This window comes from Lepidochelys olivacea, assembly GCF_965140295.1.
Source record: "Lepidochelys olivacea isolate rLepOli2 genome assembly, chromosome: 1".
NCBI lineage: Eukaryota > Metazoa > Chordata > Testudines > Cheloniidae > Lepidochelys > Lepidochelys olivacea.
This window is the reverse complement of record NC_140411.1, coordinates 122,920,815-122,943,649: the sequence shown is the minus strand read 5'-3', so window position 1 is coordinate 122,943,649 and position 22,835 is coordinate 122,920,815.

Here is a 22,835-nt window from a genome sequence, read left to right as displayed (position 1 = left end):
ACGGATCCTTGAAGGAAGCCATTTGCAGTAGTCAACTGCACGACATTTTATTGGTTGCAAATTTTGTAGGAACAATTCTGCATATTCTTGAGAACCACCTATTAATATATACAAGACGGAGCACTTTTGTATCACTCCTCTTTATTCAGATTTCAGCTGCCTAGATCAAACTTAGTGAGGTAGCCAGTTTGTCGGTGGATTTTTTTTAATGTATTAACCTTTTCCAACTAAAATGTTTTCTGGTTCTGCTCCATGGCTGCTCCCTGTTTCACAGGTGGCATTTCCATTAATAACATTAATGTCTATGGTGGGAGGAACAGAACTTGTAAGAGTAACACAGGCGGGGGAGGAATCTGGCACTTCTGTGCACAGAAAAATAAAAATCATAAACATAACCTAAATCTTATTTCAGGAATTCCCAACCTGTAGGCCATAACCAGAGGGTGTGGGCAAACCTCAGAAGTACCACCGTGATCACGTGGTGTAGCTGCATGTGTGCTCAGCCTTCCCAGGAGTAGTACCTGATACTTCCTCTCCTGTTACTGCATGCAGTCACTATTGTAAGGATTAGCCTGGAGAGTGAAGCATGATGTCATGATAGCTTGTGGTGGAATCGAAGAAGCCGGGAGAGGCATGACCTAGCAGAGAGTGGAGAGGTCCTGCCAAACTCAAAAAAAGGGGGGAGAACTGAGGATGGGGAAGGAATTTGGAGGGAGGGAGAACTGGAGCTGGGAGGAGAAGAATAAACTGGAGAGCGGGGGAAGAACTAGAGCTGAGGAGGAGAAAAATGAGAGCATATAGAAGAATGGGACATCAAGTTGTCACTGCAGAAGGGAGAAGAAGTGGAACAAAATATGGGATGAAGAGCAAAAGAATAGTAGAATTAGGGAACACATTATGAGAAGGTTAAAAAAAGGAAATAAACAGAAAGGCAAGCCCTCTGGGACAAGTGCCATTTCTTTTCTATGTGCTGTAGAACATTTCATGCACTATAAATGCTGTGATAATACTATGAGACAGGACACAAAGAATGTCAAACTGCAGCTGATTTACCAGGTCTTAGCATAAGTTACAGGGTTGGGTGCATCAAAGTGCTAAGAATCAAATAGCCAGAAATATAAAAACATAACCAGAGTTATCAGCTTCTCTACTATAGGAGTCAGACAAGTGGGAGTGTTCAGGAGTGTAAAGGGCCTTGAAGGTGGATAGAGATTGATTGAATGGCTGGTAAATAACCTACAGACTGAAATATATTTGCATCCAGTGTTTGCTGAACAATTTCTAATAACAAAAAGTAAATTTAAAGCCTTTGTACAGAAAAAGAGCCAATCAAATCTTCAGTTACCCAGATCTATTTGTATGGTAGGCCACGAGGAACCTGAGTGATCACATAAGGAATGATCTGATGTCTGCCCTCTTTATCTCACTACTCAAACTTTTAAAACCCTTTATTCAGTAAAAGGTTAATTAAAATGGTTGAGCACATCTAGACAGAAATGCAGATAATCATTTCCAGTACAGGGTTACATTAAAATCCTTTTTCTTTCTCCAAAATGGCTACCCCAATCTTGAAAAGAACGCTAGTTCTGGAGAAACTGGAAAAACAAAAATAACACTTAGCACTTCCATAGCATGTTTCATCTGTGAAAGGCCTTACAAACATTAAGAACATAAGAACAGCCATTTTAATTCCCTCAAAATTCCTTGTGTGACTGAAAAAGAAAAATAAGCACATAAACTTTATAATGCTTTGTTATTTTTATCCCCTAAAAACGTATTTTGAAAGCTCTCCTGCCAACTGGTTTTATATGGATGAAGTTTAACTTCATTTCATGTGCTCCTAACAACCAGAAGACAAATGACTGAAATGAAGACTAAATGGGCCAACATTTACATTAATAAGCCTGATACATTATCAAATACTACACAAAACATCTTGTTGATTCTCCTACTGTCACTTGCCATACAAATTGGTCCATTACTGAGCAGCAGTTTTTGAGATGCTATCACAGCCCTTCATCAAGGTGCCATGACTAAAATACAGCAGTTGTCATAGAAAATAAAATAATTGTTCATTGGCTCAATAAATCACAATTGAACCCACTGCAGCCTTCAACTGGGGCCTGTGTTTTGTAATTCATTTTTTCCCCTGAAGACATTTAATACCATTTTATGCTAAAAGTTTGCATAAACTACAGGCTTATTAATATATCAAGTGAGTGTAACAGGAGATAAGGAAGTGAGCTTGGATCTAAAAATCTCCTCCTCTTCCTTCCCCACCAAATAATTCTCCTTGTTTTCGTTATACAAGAAAACCTTTCCAGATGTCACTTCAAAATTCTATCCTTTCCTTTCTATGTTTCTTTTTTAGCATGCAGGGAACTAACTGACATAAAAAGAAAACTGATGGAATGGAACTGCACAGAGGAATACAAGAAGGACCAGTTGGGGCTCGGGACTTACCTGAGCCAACTTAGTTTACCTGAATAAGATAGAGCGAGGGAAGAGACAGTGTGCTTGCACATGTGGAATAATTCAAGAGGTCAAATTGAGAAACAAGCAGCTGTGGCAGACCAAAGGCACTGAGAAATTGAAACCCATCCAATGATATAAATCATCGAAGCAAACAGGGCTTGGGGGAAAGAGGGGCAAGTAGGCCCAAAGAAATTGAGAAATTATAAGCTTGGTCCCAGGAATCTGAGCTAAGGAGCCCAAATATGAGCTGACTGAAGCAATTAGCCAGAAGGCCCATCAAGTAGACAGAATCAGAGAAAAGGTCAGGGGGAAGCCCTGCTTCCAACAGAAAATCCCCTGGAGAACTTTGTATTTGTGAGAGTCTCCTCAAGAGCTGCATACTGTGCCAGCTGCACGTTCTGAATGTCCTTCAAGGGTAGCCTCAAGCAGAAATAAAGCTAGAAATCACAAAGGCATGGATTACTGTAGGAAGTTCCCAATCCAGAGGAATAGATCCTAGGTTCCTACTGGTATCTGACCTGCTGCAGATGTAAAAGGGAGCTACTAGGTCCAACACCATCTAAGATTTGAAGTGCAGGGATCTATGGTAAAAGCACCAAACCTTGAACCTCTTAACCCCCCACTCACGCAAAATATAGCCTCTTAGAAGAGGTAAACAGTGACTTATAATACTCTGGGACCTTCTGGAAAGGTGAGTGTGAAATAGCTCAATGGCAGTTGTGTTTAGACAATAAAACCTCCTGTTTAAGGATATTAAATCTGTCAACTGCTTTTGATAAAAATCAGCATAGACATGTGGATGTCTTTCACTATTAGGAGAAGAAAATCAAGTACTCAGAACAATTCCCAAGCCTAACGCCAACTACCTACCAGATGATACGAATGTTGCTTCACAAAGACTTAGTCCATTTACAGAGAACCTGGGGGATGAGAAAGGCAAGGAGGGCACTGACAGGAGGCTGCTTCATATTTCTTTTCTAACTTTAGCTTGAACTAGTGCTGAAGTCCATAGTAAAACTCTTAAGCAGGATCAGACCCGTAGGTAATAAATGTAATTACAGAAGAGATTTCTCAAGAAATACTTTTTCATTTTTCAAAAATGGCCACATCCTGGTGCTCAAGATGCCTGTACATTATTATTGTATTTTAATCTCCAAAAGTATTGCCAGTTTTCTGAGCCATATATCTTTCAATTGCCCTACTGTTATTGTCTAGTGGCCCCTTTTGGAGTTAATGGGAAAAATAATATTTAACAAAGTAGTGTCAAAGCAACTAGAACACCAGAATGGCCATAGTCGGTCAAATCAAAAGTCCATCTAGCCCAGGTGCTTCGGAAGGAGTGAACAGAACAGGTAATCATATAGTTATCCATCCCCTGTCGCCCATTCCCCCCTTGTGGCAAACAGAAGCTAGGGACACCATCCCTGCCCATCTTGGCTAATAGCCTTTGATGGACCTATCCTCCATGAATTTATCTAGTTCTTTTTTGAACCCTGTTATAGTCTTGGCCTTCACAACATCCTCTGGCGAGGAGTTCCACAGGTTGACTGGTTGCAACTAGTTGACTGATTGTTGGCTACAGCAATATTTAAAAAGATTAATGAGGAGGCTCCTCAATTTCAGCACCAATAAATCTTGTTTTAGACAGTTTAAGTCAGGCTCCAGATGTCATTTTAATGTAGTTTTTCTTTTATTTTGTAGTTAAACAATCAACACAGTAGTGATCAGTAACTGTGTGCACTTGAAGCTTGTCTGACTACAGGGACTACCGTAAGGGAATCTGACTACCCTAAGGGAATCTGAAGGAAGTACATTTAAAGCAAATGATGTTGCTAAGACACCCATTAAGTGACAGAAAGTATGTGATTAATTGACAGTGAATACCCTGTTAGTTATTGGGAACATTTTCTTACAAACTCTGTTTAGTGTGGTGTGCAAATGAGATGACGTGTAATGGTTAGTGCTGATGTCAATGGTGTTCAATTTAAGAAGAGCACACAGCAGGATATGTGAGAGCCAGTAATTATCAGATAAGAAAATTATCATTGTTTGCTTTCACACTGGCAACATTATTCAGGTGACATCAGAAAACTTGTAATTACTTTGCATGAATGAAGGAAAGCAAGTGAAAAATGTAGAAATCTGAAAGTGCAGTGAAATGGATGGATTTTGAAGAACACACTTATTCTCTTAACACTTTCACAACAACAGAAGATGTTCTCTGTGCAGTTGGAGAATAAAACTGAAACTAATTTTTAAGTGTATTTCACATTCATGGCTGGTGTCTAATAGACAACAATGGAGAATAAAATTAACTCCATGGTAAATAAATGGAGTTAATCACACAGGCTGCTATGTACTGGGTTGGTAGGCTCTGTGTGTGGGCCTGTGTGATATATCTGTAATTGTATGTGTTCCTTCTGCAGGCCTGGAAAGTTTATTGCCTGCTTTCTGTTAGAGGTAGTTGCATGCTAGGAAAATTAATGCTTGAATATTTTCACAAATAAAAGCAGTGACAATTCATTTTGATAAGGTCAAAACTTTTTTTGACATTTTTAGAACAGTACACTGTGAAAGTTTTCAGTCTGAAATTTATTTTATATTATCAAAAACAAAATCAAAATGAAACCATTTCATTGACCTTAAAGGACCTTTTTCCCCAGATTTTTTTATATTATGTTATATTTTTAGTTCTCATCCAGAATGAAAATACATTTGAAATTGAAAAATTTCCTGCAAAATAGAAATTCTAGTTCCCTCACAGTTCTAATGCAAAGTAAGGGTGACAGAACATTGCTTTCAAAAACACCCCCAAAAACCAACAGATTATCCACTTTCCCTTGTGCCGAGAGGGCTCATTAAGATAGTAGACTTCCATGTGTCTTATGTTGTAGCCCCCCCAAATTTAATATTCCTGCATTTACCCCAGAATTTGACAGTCAGCCATTTTGCATGTTCAACCACTGCCAGCTGAAACCAAAACATCACATAGCTAGACATAGAGAGGTAAGGTCATGCACCTGCATGTTTGCAGTTTTGCTATCAGAATAGGAGAGGTTGGGGCAGGGTGTTAAGGTTCCATGAAAATAGAAGAAATGTTTGGACGGCCTTGGTTTTAGGTGCCTCTGAAAGGCAAGTTTTATTGTTGTTATGACTAGAAATGCTTTGATGATAAGGAAAATAATGAATTGTTATTGGCTGTTGCTAAGGAAATTATTAGCCTATTAGGGGCTATTATGAGTTATGTGCTTTGTTTGGAGAAAAATTTATAAAACACTAAAAATAATTAAAAATCTACTAGAATTCGTTGAGGGGGTCAACAAGCATGTGGACCAAGGGGATCCAGTGGATATAGTGTACTTAGATTTTCAGAAAGCCTTTCACAAGGTCCCTCACCAAAGGCTCTTTAGCAAAGTAAGCTGTCATGGGATAAGAGGGAAGGTCCTCTCATGAATCTGTTAAAAGATAGGAAACAAAGGGTAGGAATAAATGGTCAGTTTTCAGAATGGAGAGAGGTAAATAGTGGTGTTCCTCAGGGGTCTGTATGGGACCAGTCCTATTCAACATATTCATAAATGATCTGAAAAAAGAGTTAACAGTGAGGTTGCAAAATTTGCTGATAATACAAAACTACTAAGATATTTAAGTCCTAGACAGACTGCAAAGAGCTACAAAGGGATCTCACAATACTGGGTGACTGAGCAACAAAATGTTAGATGAAATTCAGTGTTGATAAATGCAAAGTAATGCACATTTGAAAACATATTCCCAACTATACATATAAAATGATTGGGTCTAATTTAGCTGTTACCACTCGAGAGAGGTCTTGCAGTCATTGTGGATGGTTCTCTGAAAACATCCACTCAATGTGCAGGGGCAGTCAAAAAGCTAACAGAATGTTGGGAATCATGAAGAAAGGGATAAATAATAAGACAGAAAATACCATATCGCCTCTATATAAACCCATTGGTATGCCCACATCTTGAATACTGCGTGAAGATGTGGCTGCCCCATCTCAAAAAAAGATATATTGGAAATGGAAAAGGTATAGAAAAGGGTAACAAAAATTTATGGAAAGGCTTCCATTTGAGGAGAGATTAATAAGACTGGAACTTTTCAGCTTGGAAAAGAGATGAGTAAGCTGGGATATGATAGAGGTCTATCAAATCATGACTGGTATGGAGAAAGTAAAGAAGGAAGTGTTATTTACTCCTTCTCATAACACAAGAACTAGTGGTCGCCAAATGAAATTAATAGGCAGCAGGTTAAAAACAAACAAAAGGAAGTATTTCTTCACGTAACACACAGCCAACCTGTAGAACTCTGTTACAGGATGTTGTGAAGGCCAACAATATAATCAGGTTAAAAAAAGAACTAGATAAATTCATGGAGGATAGGTCCAACAATGTATTATCCAAGATGGGCAGGGATGGTGTCCCTAGCCTCTGTTTGCCACAAGTGGTGAATGGGCGACAGGGGATGGTTCACTTAATGATTACCTGTTCTGTTCATTCCCTCTGGGGCACCTGGCACTGGCCACTCTCAGAAGACAGGATACTGGGCTAGATGGACCTTTGTTCTGAACCAGTTTGGCTGTTCTTATGCTCTTATGTGCTTTGGAAGCAGTCCGGGGAAGCTTTCTTTGGGCAAGATTTTGATATTTAAGTTCTTGAGCAGCTAGATGGAAGGAGGGATCCCCCCACCCCAGGAAGCCTGGTTGTTGATTCCTCTAAACCATCTCTTAACTTTACATAAATATAAATGTTTTGAGATGCTCTGACAGCATATGTCTGTGTGTGTGTGTGCTTACGATCTAATAAAAAGTAGTTTTAGGTAAAAGCATTCTGGTTTGTATCAATCATATATCAGATGGAGGAGCTGTGTCCCCATTGATTTATTCCTGACATCGCAAGGAGACAAACAACTGATTTGGGTTCTGAAAACCCTGGGTAACAATGTTGGGTCATATTTAAGCTCCGTATGGAGAGAGTCCTTCACTGTAATCTAAAAGTAGGGTTTTTGCTAACCTTTAGTGGTTCAGTGACCTTCTCTTCGTGAATGCCCCAGCCTTGATCTTTGGGGAAAAGGTTCACCCCATTGCCAGGTCAATGAGGTGCAAGAGGGAAGACTTGACATTCTTGCTGCTTTTGTTAGGCTGCATTAGAGCAGCAGCACACGTGAAAAAGCAACAGATGAAAGGAGCAGCAACAGAAAATGAAATACAGGGCTTTTTTCCTGTCCCTGTCAAGTAAAGGCATTTTGGAAGGATTCAGCTTGTATCGTGATCAGTGGAACTGGAAGCAGAGGGCCAGAATTCTCTGGAGGGAGTATTATAGCTGATTCATAGATATTTAGGTCAGAAGGGACCATTATGATCATCTAGTCTGACCTCCTGCACAACGCAGGCCACAGAATTTCACCCACCCACTCCTACAAAAAAAACTTCACACCTATATCTGTGCTATTGAAGTCCTCAAATCATAGTTTAAAGACTTCAAGGAGCAGAGAATCCTCCAGCAAGTGACCCGGGCCCCATGCTGCAGAGGAAGGCAAAAAACCTCCAGGGCCTCTTCCAATCTGCCCTGGAGGAAAATTCTTTCCTGACCCCAAATATGGCGATCAGCTAAACCCTGAGCATATTGGCAAGATTCATCAGCCAGATACTACAGAAAATTCTTTCCTGGGTAACTCGGATCTCACCCCATCTAATAGCCCATCACAGGCCATTGGGCCTATTTACAATAAATATTTAATTACCAAAACCATGTTATCCCATCATACCATCTCCTCCATAAACTTATTGAGTTTAATCTTAAAGCCAGATAGATCTTTTGCCCCCACTGCTTCCCTTGGAAGGCTATTCCAAAACTTCACTCCTCTGATGGTTAGAAACCTTCATCTAATTTCTAGTCTAAACTTCCTGGTGGCCAGTTCATATCCATTTGTTCTTGTGTCCACATTGGTACTGAGCTTAAATAATTCCTCTCCCTCTCCGGTATTTATCCCTCTGATATATTTATAGAGAGCAATCATATCTCCCCTCAACCTTCTTTTAGTTAGACTAAACAAGCCAAGCTCCCTGAGTCTCCTTTCATAAGACAAGTTTTCCATTCCTCGGATCATCCTAGTAGCCCTTTTCTGTACCTGTTCAGTTTGAATTCATCCTTCTTAAACATAAGAGACCAGAACTGCACACAGTATTCCAGGTGAGGTCTCACCAGTGCCTTGTATAACGGTACTAAAACCTCCTTATCCCTACTGGAAATACCTCTCCTGATGCATCCCAAGACCGCATTAGCTTTTTTCACGGCCATATCACATTGGCGGCTCATAGTCATCCTATGATCAACCAATACTCCAAGGTCCTTTTCCTCCTCCGTTACTTCTAATTGATGCGTCCCTAGCTTATAACTAAAATTCTTGTTATTAATCCCTAAATGCATGACCTTACACTTCTCACTATTAAATTTCATCCTATTACTATTACTCCAGTTTACAAGGTCATCCAGATCCTCCTGTAGGGTATCCCTGTCCTTCTCTAAATTGGCAATACCTCCCAGCTTTGTATCATCCACAAACTTTATTAGCACACTCCCACTTTTTGTGCCAAGGTCAGTATAAAAAGATTAAATAAGATTGGTCCCAAAACTGATCCTTGAGGAACTCCACTGGTAACCTCCTTCCAGCCTGACAGTTCACCTTTCAGTAGGACCCGTTGTAGTCTCCTCTTTAACCAATTCCTTATCCACCTTTCAATTTTCCTATTGATCCCCATCTTATCCAATTTAACTAATAATTCCCCATGTGGCACGGTATCAAACACCTTACTGAAATCTAGGTAAATTAGATCCACTGCGTTTACTTTGTCTAAAAAATCTGTTACTTTCTCAAAGAAGGAGATCAGGTTGGTTTGGCACGATCTACCTTTTGTAAAACCATATGGTATTTTGTCCCATTTACCATTGACTTCAATGTCCTTAACTACCTTCTCCTTCAAAATTTTTTCCAAGACCTTGCATACTACAGATGTCAAACTAACAGGCCTATAATTACCCGGATCACTTTTTTTCCCTTTCTTAAAAATAGGAACTATGTTAGCAATTCTCCAGTCATAGGGTACAACCCCTGAGTTTACAGATTCATTAAAAATTCTTGCTAATGGGCTTGCAATTTCTTGTGCCAATTCCTTTAATATTCTTCGATGAAGATTATGTGGGCCCCCCGATTTAGTCCCATTAAGCTGTTTGAGTTTTGCTTTTACCTCAAATATGGTAATATCTACCTCCATATCCTCATTCCCATTTGTCATGCTACCATATCCCTAAGATCCTCTTTAGTCTTATTAAAGACTGAGGCAAAGTATTTGTTTAGATATTGGGCCATGCCTAGATTATCCTTGACCTCCACTCCATCCTCAGTGTTTAGCGGCCCCACTTCTTCTTTCTTTGTTTTCTTCTTATTTATATGACTATAGAACCTTTTACTATTGGTTTTAAATCCCTTTGCAAGGTCCAACTCTACAAGACTTTTAGCCTGTCTCACTTTATCCCTACATGTTCTGACCTGAATAAGGTAGTTTTCCTTGCTGATCCCTCCCTTCTTCCACTCCCTATATGCTTTCTGCTTTTTCTTAATCGCCTCTTATTGAGGAGAACAGGGAATGTGAGGAGTTGGGCTGGCAACAATTCAGCCACATGGACACAGAAGTTCACGGGGTTTAATAAAATTCCATTTGTTCAACTTAATGTGCACTCAGCTCCAGTCTTTGCTATGAAAAACAGCTGTGTGTTTTTCAATGGTACATTTACAGTAGTGTCTCATGCAAATTTCCCTAGCATTAGCCTGAGAGCAATGGCTCTCATGCCTTTTAGGATAAGCAGAGAGAATGTCAGCTTTATTTGTTGTGAATAAAACATGGTGGCAATGTCTGAGTGGTGAGTTCTCTGAAATACAGCAGCTGGCAGCATGAGCGATGGAACTTGGCCTGAAGTCCCCGGTTCCTCAGATCACCAGCCCCTGGAGACAATCATGGCAAAGCCCCTTCTTAGTGCTCCAAAGAGATAGCAGCACATGTTGATGCAATACCTGCACTAGAAATCAGGTATTTTCTAGGACAACTACTGGTGTTAGCTGACATCCTGAGCAGGGCATATATACCCAGCATCAGCAAGTTGGGGAAAGGGGATCAGAACATTGTGCAGCAAGTATATGGATTCAATCACCCAGTTCCAACAGTGAACCTGATGGAAGTCAAAGCGGCTACAGAAAAGGACATCCAACTACAGGCTGTCAAGACAGCAATCCTAGCAGAGTGGCCAGAAGACAAAAGCCACGTATCGGTAGGCACAGAACTGTATTTTCAAATTAAAGATGAACTGAGTGTGCAGGATTCAATCATATTTTGAGAACAGAGAGCTGTTGTTCCTGCCTCATGCCAAAATTACATGCCTCACACCTGGGCATTTACCGCTGTCTTAGGCAGGCTTGAGAGTGTGTTTACTGGCCAAGAATGAATACACGATTCCACTTCTGGACAGAAGGGTATGACATCTGTTGGTTGTGCAATAACCACCAGAAGAAAAAGACCCTGTTACCGCATTTGCTGCCCACCCAACCGTGGGAAACGGTGGGAGCAGTTTTATTTACCTTCTATAAAAAGCAGTATTTTAATACAGTGGACTACTATTCAGTTTTGGAAAGTCAATGCCCTGCCGGATACGAGAAGCAAGTCAGTGATTGGCAAACTGAAGGCCCACTTTGCAAGATATGGCAGCTCAGGACACTGTATTCACCACCAACAGACCCCAGTCTTCTTCCAGTTTTGGAAGAATTCAGGGAATTTTCACGCAAATAGGAGTTTGACCTCTACATCACCTCCCCAGTATGCCCACAGAGTAATGGTAAGGTGGAATCAGCTGTGAAAACAGCTCTGAGACTGTTACACAAAGCTGTCTCTTGTGATCCCTTGTTGACATTTTGACACACAAGAATACCCCATCATAGGGGTGCCAAAATAGTCTGGTATGGCACTATTGGGGCAAAGGACCAAAACCCTGCTACCATTGAGGGGAGACAGGTTGCAGCCTGAAGGATGGAAATACTGCCAAAAGCAGATGTCCAACAATCAGAGAAAGCAGGCACTAGAGTACAACAGGTCAGCCAAGGATCTACCAGCCCTGGAAACAGGCTCTCATGTGAGCATCAAGCCACTAGAGGGACACCATAAGGAGTGGACTAATGGAGTCATGAGTAAGGAGGCTACCTGTCTGGTATCAAACCGGACAGTCCTCTTTTTGAGAGGTTTGTCCCCCATCCAGTACTGGGACAAAACCAGACTTGTTTGTCAGGTATCAGACAGGGGCCGCCATTTTAAAAGCACACTGCTCCACCTCCCCCGGTGTGATTTTGCATGCCTGATGTGTGCACAGTCATGCTGATGGGGGCAGGGCAGCACACCAGTGGGGGTGGAGATTACACACTCTTAAAGATGACACCCTCCACCCTTGCAGCATGACCTCACACACCCCATTTTGCAAGGTCACACTGGTGGGGGTGGGGTCATCCAGGTGGGGCAGACCCACACCATTCCCGGAAGTACTGGAATGTTTGGAACTCCGGGAACATGTGAGTGGCCACCTTAGTCATGAGAGGTGCAGTGGCACTCAGGTCATACAAAGTGACTACGCAAGAGAGACAAATGATCAAATGATCTGATGGAACAGGAGACACTTAAGAGCCAGCAGACAACACACAGAGAGAGCCTACCAAGGTCATCACAGAAAACCGTCTGGAGTCCAACCCTGCAGGAGACTCCACAGAGAGAAAGTTTGCTAGAATTTGACAGAGGTGACAGGAAGACAGAGAGAGGTTGCTCCTAGTGTGGTCACTGGTTGAAAAGACCCAACTTCCTCAAAGAGTATGTAGCTCCCTGAGTCTACAATAAAGACAGGACTCCAACTCAACTATGCACCAACAACCTCTAACCAAAGGAACAGGGGGTGGGGATCAGGGGTTCAAATGTTTTTTCAATGTGTAAGTTAAAACGTTTGTGAAATAGGAAAGATGGATCATGATCAGTGGAATCGGAGTCAGAGGGCCCACGGTCCCTGGAGGAACTTTTTACTGAAGTCACAGCAGGAAAACGGGGAATCTGAGGAGCTGGTTGGTGGCAGCACAGCCACATGAACAGAGCAGTGCCCATGGTTTATTAGTGTTACACTTGTTCAACTTAACGTGGATTCAGCTTCACTCTTTGCTAACAAAACACGCTGTGTGTTTTTCAACAGCACAATTACAGTAGTGTCTCATGCAAATTGTCCTAACATTAGCCTCAGAGCAATAGCTCCTGTGCCTTTTAGGCTAAGCAGAGAGAATGTCAGGTTTCATCAATATCCACTAAAGTCCTAGAAGATACTTAATGCTCATGCTTACAAATTTTTTTGAAGGGAGTACACGTGTTAACTAGCATTCTGCTCAGTAATCCATATTTGTAGGACCAGGTCCTCAGAAGTTTAGTACGAGAATTTTCAAACTAAACTAGACATCCCTGTTCCAAAATGTAAGAAATTATAAAGAGATTATATTTTATTGAGCTTTTCAGTCCTTTTTCACATTACAAAGAGACTGATGGGGAAGGCTTCTTAAGAAGATGAATCTTTCATAAGAAAGAAGAATCATTTGCCAAAAGTCCCAAGAAGAAAATTCTCTTCCTAGATCTTCTCAAGGACTAGATTAATATTGCTGAGATCATCTCAAGGATTTGGCTAGTTGGAATTATTTTTGCTCATACTTCTTTCAGAGATGAGTTTACCTCACTCACTATCTTCCAATTACAAATTCAAAACCTGACAATAAAAACCTTTCTACTGATCATCTCACAATATACAGCATAGTTAGAAGACCATAAATGATTATCTTAAATAGTTTCATTACATTTCTTTAACTAGATTATCTTAATCTCTGGGAAACTTCTAAAATTTACTTAAGAAATGTATAGTATGTAAGGGCTATCTGGTTGTTTAGGATTCAGATGTTAGTATTGTAGAATGTGGAATGTACCTTTCTGTATCATTCCAGTATGAACACAAACTCTTGGAACTCTTGCATTCCTTCTTTTGGAGAAACATTCTTTCCATGCTCTGAAGTATCTTTAGCCTCTGTTTGCCAGAAGCTGAGAATGGGTGACAGGGGATGGATCACTTGATGATTACCTATTATGTTCATTCCCTCTGAAGCACTTGGCATTGTCCACTGTCAGAAGACAGGATACTGGGCTAGATGGACCTTTTTTCTGACCCAGTATGGCTGTTCTTATGTTCCAACAGGATTAACTCAATTTAATTTCATCATAAACAAAAGATATGTACAATTCCATACTCAAGCAAATGTTTGATTTAGAACAAGAGCTGAAGATATCTTGCACCAACATCCTATGGTGTGAAATTCATAGCATCAAAAATATATAAACATAATTTTGTAACCTGAAAGATATTCTGTTTCTTCCCTTCCCACCTTGAAACAGGCCTTACAACTCTAGTAGCAACCCAAGTAAATTATTGTCCTGCTTAATCAAAAATTAGAAGGAAAATTAATTTAATCATCTACCTCCCCTCAAAGATATCTGTAGGAGAATAGTTTATGAAACTAAAGCTATTAACGTGATGATGAAGGAATCCTGCCAAGAACAGTACATGACTGCTCCTTTGGGACTTCTAAATACTATTCATACTTTTTTCAGTAAAATTAATCCCCCTTCATTGATGCAGAACACTGATTGAAATCTGTTTGCCTAAAACTGTGAGCAGAGCTAGGACTAGCTTTATAGTCCTTAGTGAAGGGGAAGGTGCCAGGCTACGATTGCTTTAGGAGCTCATTTCTGTGAGAATTTTTGAAAAGGGCTGGTTCCTTGCCATAAAAATGTCTCACAGGATAGGTTTTTCAGAGGTCTGTCATATCACAAGCATACAATTCCAATCTGAACAGCTAGAAGCAACCATCATGTCTTATTTACAGACCTTCCTTACCAAAAATGACACAACCCATACTGCCTCCAAAATCATTGTTCGCATATGTTGCAAAGTCATTCTTTCCCGAACACAAAATTTAGGTAGAGAATTTTAAAGGCACAGAGGGCAGTTAGACATCCAACTCCCATTTAAAGCCATGCTGTAACCTCAGGGGGAGCTGCATGAATGGTGGTGTAGTGGAGAGAAATTTGAAGCCAAACGCTGATATAGACACAATAATTTAGAATCCCTTACATCTCCAACTTTCATTTACTGCTTGGTGAGTGAAAGGAGCCAAAATTGGTATAACTTCTCCCTTTTGATTCAAAGGAAGGATTTGAATCCACATCTCCTACCTTCCACGTGACTGCCTTAATCACCAGCCAGAAGAGTACCCAGAAGTCACCTACTACAGGACAGGCCCAACAAACAAAATAACAGAACACCACTAGCCGTCACCTTCAGCCCCCAACTAAAACCTCTCCAACGCATCACCAAGGATCTACAACCTATCCTGAAGGATGACGCATCACTCTCCCAAATCTTGGGAGACAGGCCAGTCCTTGCCTACAGACAGCCCCCCAACCTGAAGCAAATACTCACCAGCAACCACTCACCACACAACAGAACCACTAACCCAGGAACCAATCCTTGCAACAAAGCCCGTTGCCAACTGTGTCCACATATCTATTCAGGGGACAGCATCATAGGGCCTAATCACATCAGCCACACTATCAGAGGCTCGTTCACCTGCACATCTACCAATGTGATATATGCCATCATGTGCCAGCAATGCCCCTCTGCCATGTACATTGGTCAAACTGGACAGTCTCTACGTAAAAGAAAAAATGGACACAAATCAGCTGTCAAGAATTATAACATTCAAAAACCAGTCGGAGAACACTTCAATCTCTCTGGTCACTCGATTACAGACCTAAGTCACAATATTACAACAAAAAGATTTCAAAAACAGACGCCAACGAGAGACTGCTGAATTGGAATTAATTTGCAAACTGGATACAAGTAACTTAGGCTTGAATAGAGACTGGGAGTGGATGGGTCATTACACAAAGTAAAACTATTTCCCCATGTTTATTTCCTCCCCCCCATCACTGTTCCTCAGACGTTCTTGTTAACTGCTGGAAATGGCCCACCTTGATTATCACTACAAAAGGTTTTCTTCCCCTCCCCACTCCCCCGCTTTCCTGCTGGTAATAGCTCATCTTAAGTGATCACTCTCCTTACAGTGTGTATGATAACACCCATTTTTTCATGTTTTGTGTGTATATAAATCTCCTCACTGTATTTTCCACTGAATGCATCCGATGAAGTGAGCTGTAGCTCACGAAAGCTTATGCTCAAATAAATTGGTTAGTTTCTAAGGTGCCACAAGTACTCCTTTTCTTTTTAGGAGAGTGAGTGAAATAATCTGGTGTTTAGGGCACTCACCTGGTATGGAAGCAAAGTGAGTTTAAGTTGCTGCTCTAAAGTGGGGATTCAAACCTGGGTCTTCCACATGCCAGGAAGGGCCCTAGCCACTGGGCTAAAGATTACAAATAGTGCCCCTCCATAAAGGGCTTTCTGAACCTAGCCCTGAAAATCTTTTTCCCCAACCAGAACTAACTGGGTCTGATTTGTGAATAGTTTCAGGTTGACCAGAACTGCACTTTTTGGTAAATAAACTATTCAGTGGAAAACCTTCATCCGCTTCTAGCTACACCAGCTTTAAAAATCAATGAGTGTTGAGTGCTGACCTCCTGTTGCTGATTATGTGAGTTGTTGGATTATCACAGGAGGTTAATCAGAGGTTAATGGGGCTAAAAGCAGAGGTGAGTGTGTTTAGTGGAAATCAGAGTTGGCATAACCCATGCTGATAGGCCAAAAGAAAGAAGTGTAGCATGAAAACAACTAGTTTAAGTCAAAGTAGGCCACCTCATACTATAGGGAACTTTCTCACACTTATTTTCCTATTGCTCCTTGTTCTCATTCATACATCTGAAAGTGCCATGCTAAAGAATTACTCTTTATTTTGTTTTTCTTTGGGGGTTGGCCAAAGTAAGCCATGCTTTGCTCTAACTATGGTCTGAGAAAATCAGGAAAAGACTCTCCCCTCCCCCACTCTCCACTGGCTCCTGTTTGGCCCTCAAAGAGGCAGGACTGTGGAACACCCTTGAAGGACATAAATCCACACTGTGTAGAGGTCAAGCATAGGAGTTTATTACGTACAGCGCTGACGGAGTGTCACCTCGCTTATTAGGCTCAGAGACACTGTCAATCAATTGATTACAATGGAATATATGGATTTTCCATGGGCGGGGAAAGGGACGGGGTAGGCAGTCCCATACCCCCGGATAGGTTTAGCTGCAAGACATGATAGCATAGTAGCCAATGGTCAAAAGGTTACATAATGTCTCCACCCATGGTCTCAAGTTAACAAATTAACATTTAGCATTTAATTAGTACTTTAATAAATGTATCAGTATAGAATATATGCTGGATTCAATTTGGGGTCCATAGGAATGAAGTAGCTCCTTTGATTGTCCAACAGATATATATCTAGGGGTAAAAGCAAAGAAACAGTGAAAGTATATGGCAATAAAGATTGTCTTTCAAGTTGTTCATTTGTGTTTTAAGGCAGGCATTGGTCCTTGGGAAAGGGAGGTGGGAGGAGGCCATGTCTTATACTGACATGTTCCAACCTTTTCATAAACTCAAGGTTGGATGTGTGGGAAGAACATCTCCCTACAGAAGAAACTAACACAACAGAAAAAGGGCTTCTTTGTTCTATTTGCAACTTTGAATATGACACAATTATTGCCCCCAACATCTGGTGTTTTGCTGACCAGGCTTATCTTAGCAAAAGCAAGGTTATCTTTGGTTATTTTGCTTTTTCTTAGCTATTGCTATTTGCTAGGCCTCTGATCGCTTAATCAAACTCTGGACTTTGGGCCTGTACACAAATCCATATACCAGGTTATTACATTAGCAATGGATTTTAATCCTTAAGTCCCTCCTCTTGACCCTAGGGTTCCCTAACCCGCCAGGTCAAATTTACCAATTTCAATGTACCCAGTCTATTTTGGAGTCGCCAGTAAAGCACCAATACCATCAGGAATGTCAGTATAGACACACCCCACATAACTTGACAAAATAGCACCCAGATCCATCCCCAGGGGACCCTATCACCTGAGATGGCATCGCCCATGATCATCGCTTTAACCTCCACTGCCTGGTTCCGCACCTTCGAGTACTTCACATCTGCCTGGTCCACAGTTTCCCCTATCAGGGTGTACCTCAGACAGCCTTCCCCAATGTGCCTCTCGGCCTGGGCCACCAACTCCTCGACCTTCGCCTGCAGGGCCTGTAGACCCTCCTCTAGATACTTACTGCCGTAGTGCCATTCCGGATCACATGTTAGGTTACTCATCGTTGGCGGAGTACGGTGGAGCAGTGTCCCATCAACAGTCAGTGTTGCCCTTCGGGGAACTGTCATGCATATGGATGGATGCCTCGAGGGGCAGGGCTTTCCATTTAGCTCAATGGAGTGGTTCTGGACAGTCACACACCAGTAGGTACCGTTCATCTGGACCAGCTCTGTGTGTGCCAATTTCTCAGTGATGGCCACTTCGAAGCTAGAGAGATTCATTAGAATATTATGTGGGCATGTACACAGAATTTCCTTATCAGAGTGGATGCAAGAGTCACTAGGATACAATGCTCTCCCAGCAACCTCGGAGTATGCAAGACCTTCTATCTTAATAACATGACCCCTCCTCCATACTGGCAGGGAGGTCACCATCCTGGCTCACTGTAAATGCGGGATGCCCAGACGTACCAGAAGGTTAAAGAGTATACTTTGACCTGTCCAAACCGGTCTTTGGACTCTCATTGATTCTTTGTTTTGCCATGCCCATGGAGGAGTACTGGGGAGATAGGGTCCCACCACTTCCATAAGGGCTGGGTGGACCCGGCCATCAAGGAGATCGGTTACAATTCCCTGTGTGGTGATGGCCGAAGTTTGTCCTGCTCTCCAACAGCTCTCCGCCAGTGCCTTTATTTTGGTACCATGTCAGTATAATTGGCACACTACTTGCGTCCTTCCCCATGCACCACAGGGACAGCAGGAGCCATAGCAGGAGCCTCCCCATGGTCGCTCTGGTTGTCCTGGTCACCCTTCAACCCTATTTGTGGTGTTAGATGTCAACAGAACCTCCCCACTCCAGGCTGTGGAACATTTATGTGACACGCTAGCTATTGTTTGCCCTCCTGGCAAAAAACCTTAATACCATAGACCTTTTTCTGCAGCTGAGAAAATGTAGAATATTGATACTCCAGTCCCTGGATGGTGGAAATATTATAAAAAGGCTGCATCTCATAGGCCAAAAAGAGACATTGAAGAAGCCACTAGGAAATAAACTTAACTACCAAGACATTCTATGAATTTTGCACAGTGCCTAGCACCCTGGGCCCTGATTTGGGGATGGGGTGTGTATGGCAGCTACTACAGTGTAAATGGTTCAGTTTTATTTAGACTTGTCTAAATAATGCTGTGATTGAATTATTCAATTTCACTTTTTCCAGACACTAAATGCAACATGATATGATGGATAGGGCACTGGGTTGGGATTTTGAAGACTGGTTCAGCCATTGACCTACTGTGTTACTTAGGTAACATTTTCAAAAGCACTTAAGTGACTTAGGAGCATAAGTCCCATTTTCAAAAAAGACATTGGCATTTAGGGGCCCATAATCATCGGGAGTTAGGCACCTAAATTCCTTAAAAAATCTAGTCTCCTAAGTGCAAAAATCTCTTGAATATGGGACTTATGTTCCTAAGCCACTTAAGCACTTTTGAAATTACCCTTTGTGCCTCTGTCTTCCCTTCCAACCATGTCTATTTAGATAATAATAGTGCCTGCCCCCAAAAATATTTTACACACAATGGGACTTGAGACTCAGGGCCTTTAGGGTATACTGTAATATAATTATTAATAATGGTGCCCTGTGTTTGGAAATACTCTGACACTGCTTAACAAGTTTTCCCACTTCTAGAAACCGGGAAATATCAAAAGTGGTAGAACTGGGCTAACTATTCATTTTGGATAATACTTATTTAGCAAATAGATCCTGAACCAATACTGATTTTCTTCTAATGAATTTAAATATTTTTTTAGCTTACTGGTTATTCACAGACTAATTTGCTTCATCTGCTTACTATTCAAAACTTCCTCTGGTTGATCACCCAAGCACATGGTATTGCTTCCATTCCCTGATTGGAGGACTGAAATGCTCAAACAGGAGAAATGAAATAGTGAAGAACACTCTTGCATGAATTTGTCCAATGAATAAACACTTATGCTAACATGAATATTTTACAAATACCTTGCAGCTATCTGAACACTCACAAATAATGAATGACCACATATTATTGACCTAAACTTTGCACTTGGAGCCATGAAAATACTTGAAAATCAGATTTGTTAGAACAGCTCGAAAAATACCATTCTTATTCTCTGTGTTCCCTCTGCCTTGCTTCTACGGTAATATCTATTTCTTTAGAAATGAGGCAGTACCATGTCTCTTCTACATCGAGGCTGATTATTCTGATTTTGTACCAGTGAGTAACTGCTAATTTTAGAAGTCAGCTCTTCAGTCTGTCATTCCACTGACAATTTTTTTTAATAACAGATCTTTTCTGGAATCCATATTTCTCTCTCTCAACTGCTACCCAACAGCTCTGGGGACTATTTAAGGGCTCTGACCTATCTGCTGGTGCTGGCAACTGATCCACCATTTCCAGTTACATCCTGCCTTCTCAAAAAGAAAAGGAGTACTTGTGGCACCTTAGAGACTAACCAATTGATTTGAGCATAAGCTTTCGTGAGCTTTGAGCTGTAGCTCACGAAAGCTTATGCTCAAATCAATTGGTTAGTCTCTAAGGTGCCACAAGTACTCCTTTTCTTTTTGCAAATACAGACTAACACCGCTGTTACTCTGCATCCTGCCTTCTGATTCCCTGCTTTTTGCTAGCTGAAGCATTGAGAGTTCTTATTTTGCATCTGGACCTCAATACAGATTGTGAAACTCAAAACATGTAACATACACAGTTTTGACATTGAAGGACTCCAGTATGCACAGACCCATTACAGTGTTGTGACTTTAAAGTAAAAGCTGATTCTTATTCCTACATGATACAATGTGCTAATGTTTTGGGGAAAGAAGCAGTATACGAAAGTTATATAAAATATTTTCCTTTGAATTTCAGGATTTAACTTTTGATAGCACACATTTAATTTAAAGTGTATATATACATAGGGGATGCTGACTTGAACATGAACTTCTATTATTTTAAAAATACTTGCATTCATAAGTATCATTTACATTCAGTTGCAGAATTCCAGATTAAAACCTTGTTTCCTGCTGCCCTTTTTCTTACTACCGCTATGTGCTGTGCACTAAGATATCCTGTGACCTCCCATGCTCACCGGTTGGTCCCACCTACCTGCTACGTCTTGTCCTTCAAATCGTACGTTCTTTGTGGCAAAGACTCTTCCCTTGTTATATATTTGTGCAGTCCCTAGTACAGGGGGACCTCAACCTAGTCAAGGCCTTTAGGCACTGCTGCAAGTCAAATAATTTACAGTAATAAATCCCTTCACCTCGATTGCACCACCTTTTTGGAGGTCTAGACACCCCTTTTGTCAGACATGGCAGACATTGGTCTAGACTGGTGACATGCAAAAGTGGCCCCAAAACCCCAGAATTTTGTGCACTCTTTTATCTGAGCCTCCTTACACCCACACAACTTATTTTTTCTGCAAAATATTAATGACCTGGATATTATCTGCATGGAGACATCTCTAAATTCAATAGCGGCCTTGTGGCAAAACTTGGCACAGGAACATATGTGTTCTCTGGCTTCTCTGACATTTTTCTTTGAAGTGTTCATAATGGCAGGGATGGGATAGCTGGGTTAAAATGAAAATGCACAAGCACAACCCCCACATTCACTTTGGACATAGAAAGTTAAGCTAGCCGAGGTTACAGGCTTAGTGCTGCATGACAGCAAGGCACTAGGTTGCCTCTCTGGTAACATTTTTGATACAACCTCAGCTTGGTTGTGCTGTGTTCCTGGAGTGTTGCAGGGTGGCAAGGTCTGATGTATAGAGGTATCTCATTAATATGCCTCCTCCATTTAAATAAACACTGGGAACTTTAATAGGCCATGAGTCTGGTAGATGCCTCGTGGGATGACGGAGCATCAGCAACAAACTCACCTTCAAAAAGCTCAATGTATCGGGCATCCAGGTCTATCTGGTGATTGTAGCAGATACATGGCTGAAATTGACCTCCGGTGCTATGGTTCTGTTAGAGAGCTTCTGTAAAAGCCCCATTTCTCAGCAGTGCTAGTTAGTCTGATGCACACTGGGCATCACTTTTCACACTCTCTAAACCCTGCTATTTTATTTTGCAGGCATGCAAGTTGTTAATGGACTGCCTTTATGGGAGAGCAGGGGAGTTTAGTACCACTAGCATTATCCAGAAATATTGCTCATAAATTCTTTATTAAAATTCCTTCTTTTTCTACATAAATTTGTCAGCTAGAACCTGGCAACAATACAAATGGAGATTATTGAAATTCAGTTCCCTAAAGCAGACATTAACTCACTTTTTTTCCACTCGACAAACGCCGCTCCTGTAAGTTTTTAATTGTCTAGATTGACAGTTTTTGACATCTTAATCTCTCCTGATGAGGTTGGCGTCTTAAAAGAGCAGAGCTTGCATACTAAATTGTACCTCACAAACAGCAACAGTGGGCTGTATGTTAATCAGCTGCAGCTGGAGTCCAGTTTACGTTAATACTTTCTGACCCTGATTCCACACTCACACTTTCGTAAAGCTATAATTCCATTAGTTTCACTGGGTTGTTCTCTGTTTACACCAGGTGAGCTGAGAATCAGAATTTGTCATCCTTAAAGTCTTCCTAAAACAGTAGATAAATCTTCAACCAATCAAAATATACCCTTGAGCTAAATATTACTGGACCAATTCCTGCAAATCACTGCAGCTCCGCTGAAGTCAACACCATTGACTTTGGTGTTGGACACCAGTTCAGAAATTGGTTCATTGCATTTATGCAGCTTCTATTCCTTGGTATTTCATTAAGTATATGCTCTTCATATGTTCTCCACCTTGCACAGCAAATACATTGTATACTTACTCTTTCAATAAATAGAATAACTATAATCAAGCCAATTGATATTTTCCAGAGTAACTGATCAAAATAGTTGTCATACCTCTACATTGTGTAGAGGCAACAACACTAATCCATTGTACAAATGGTTGCAAACCAAC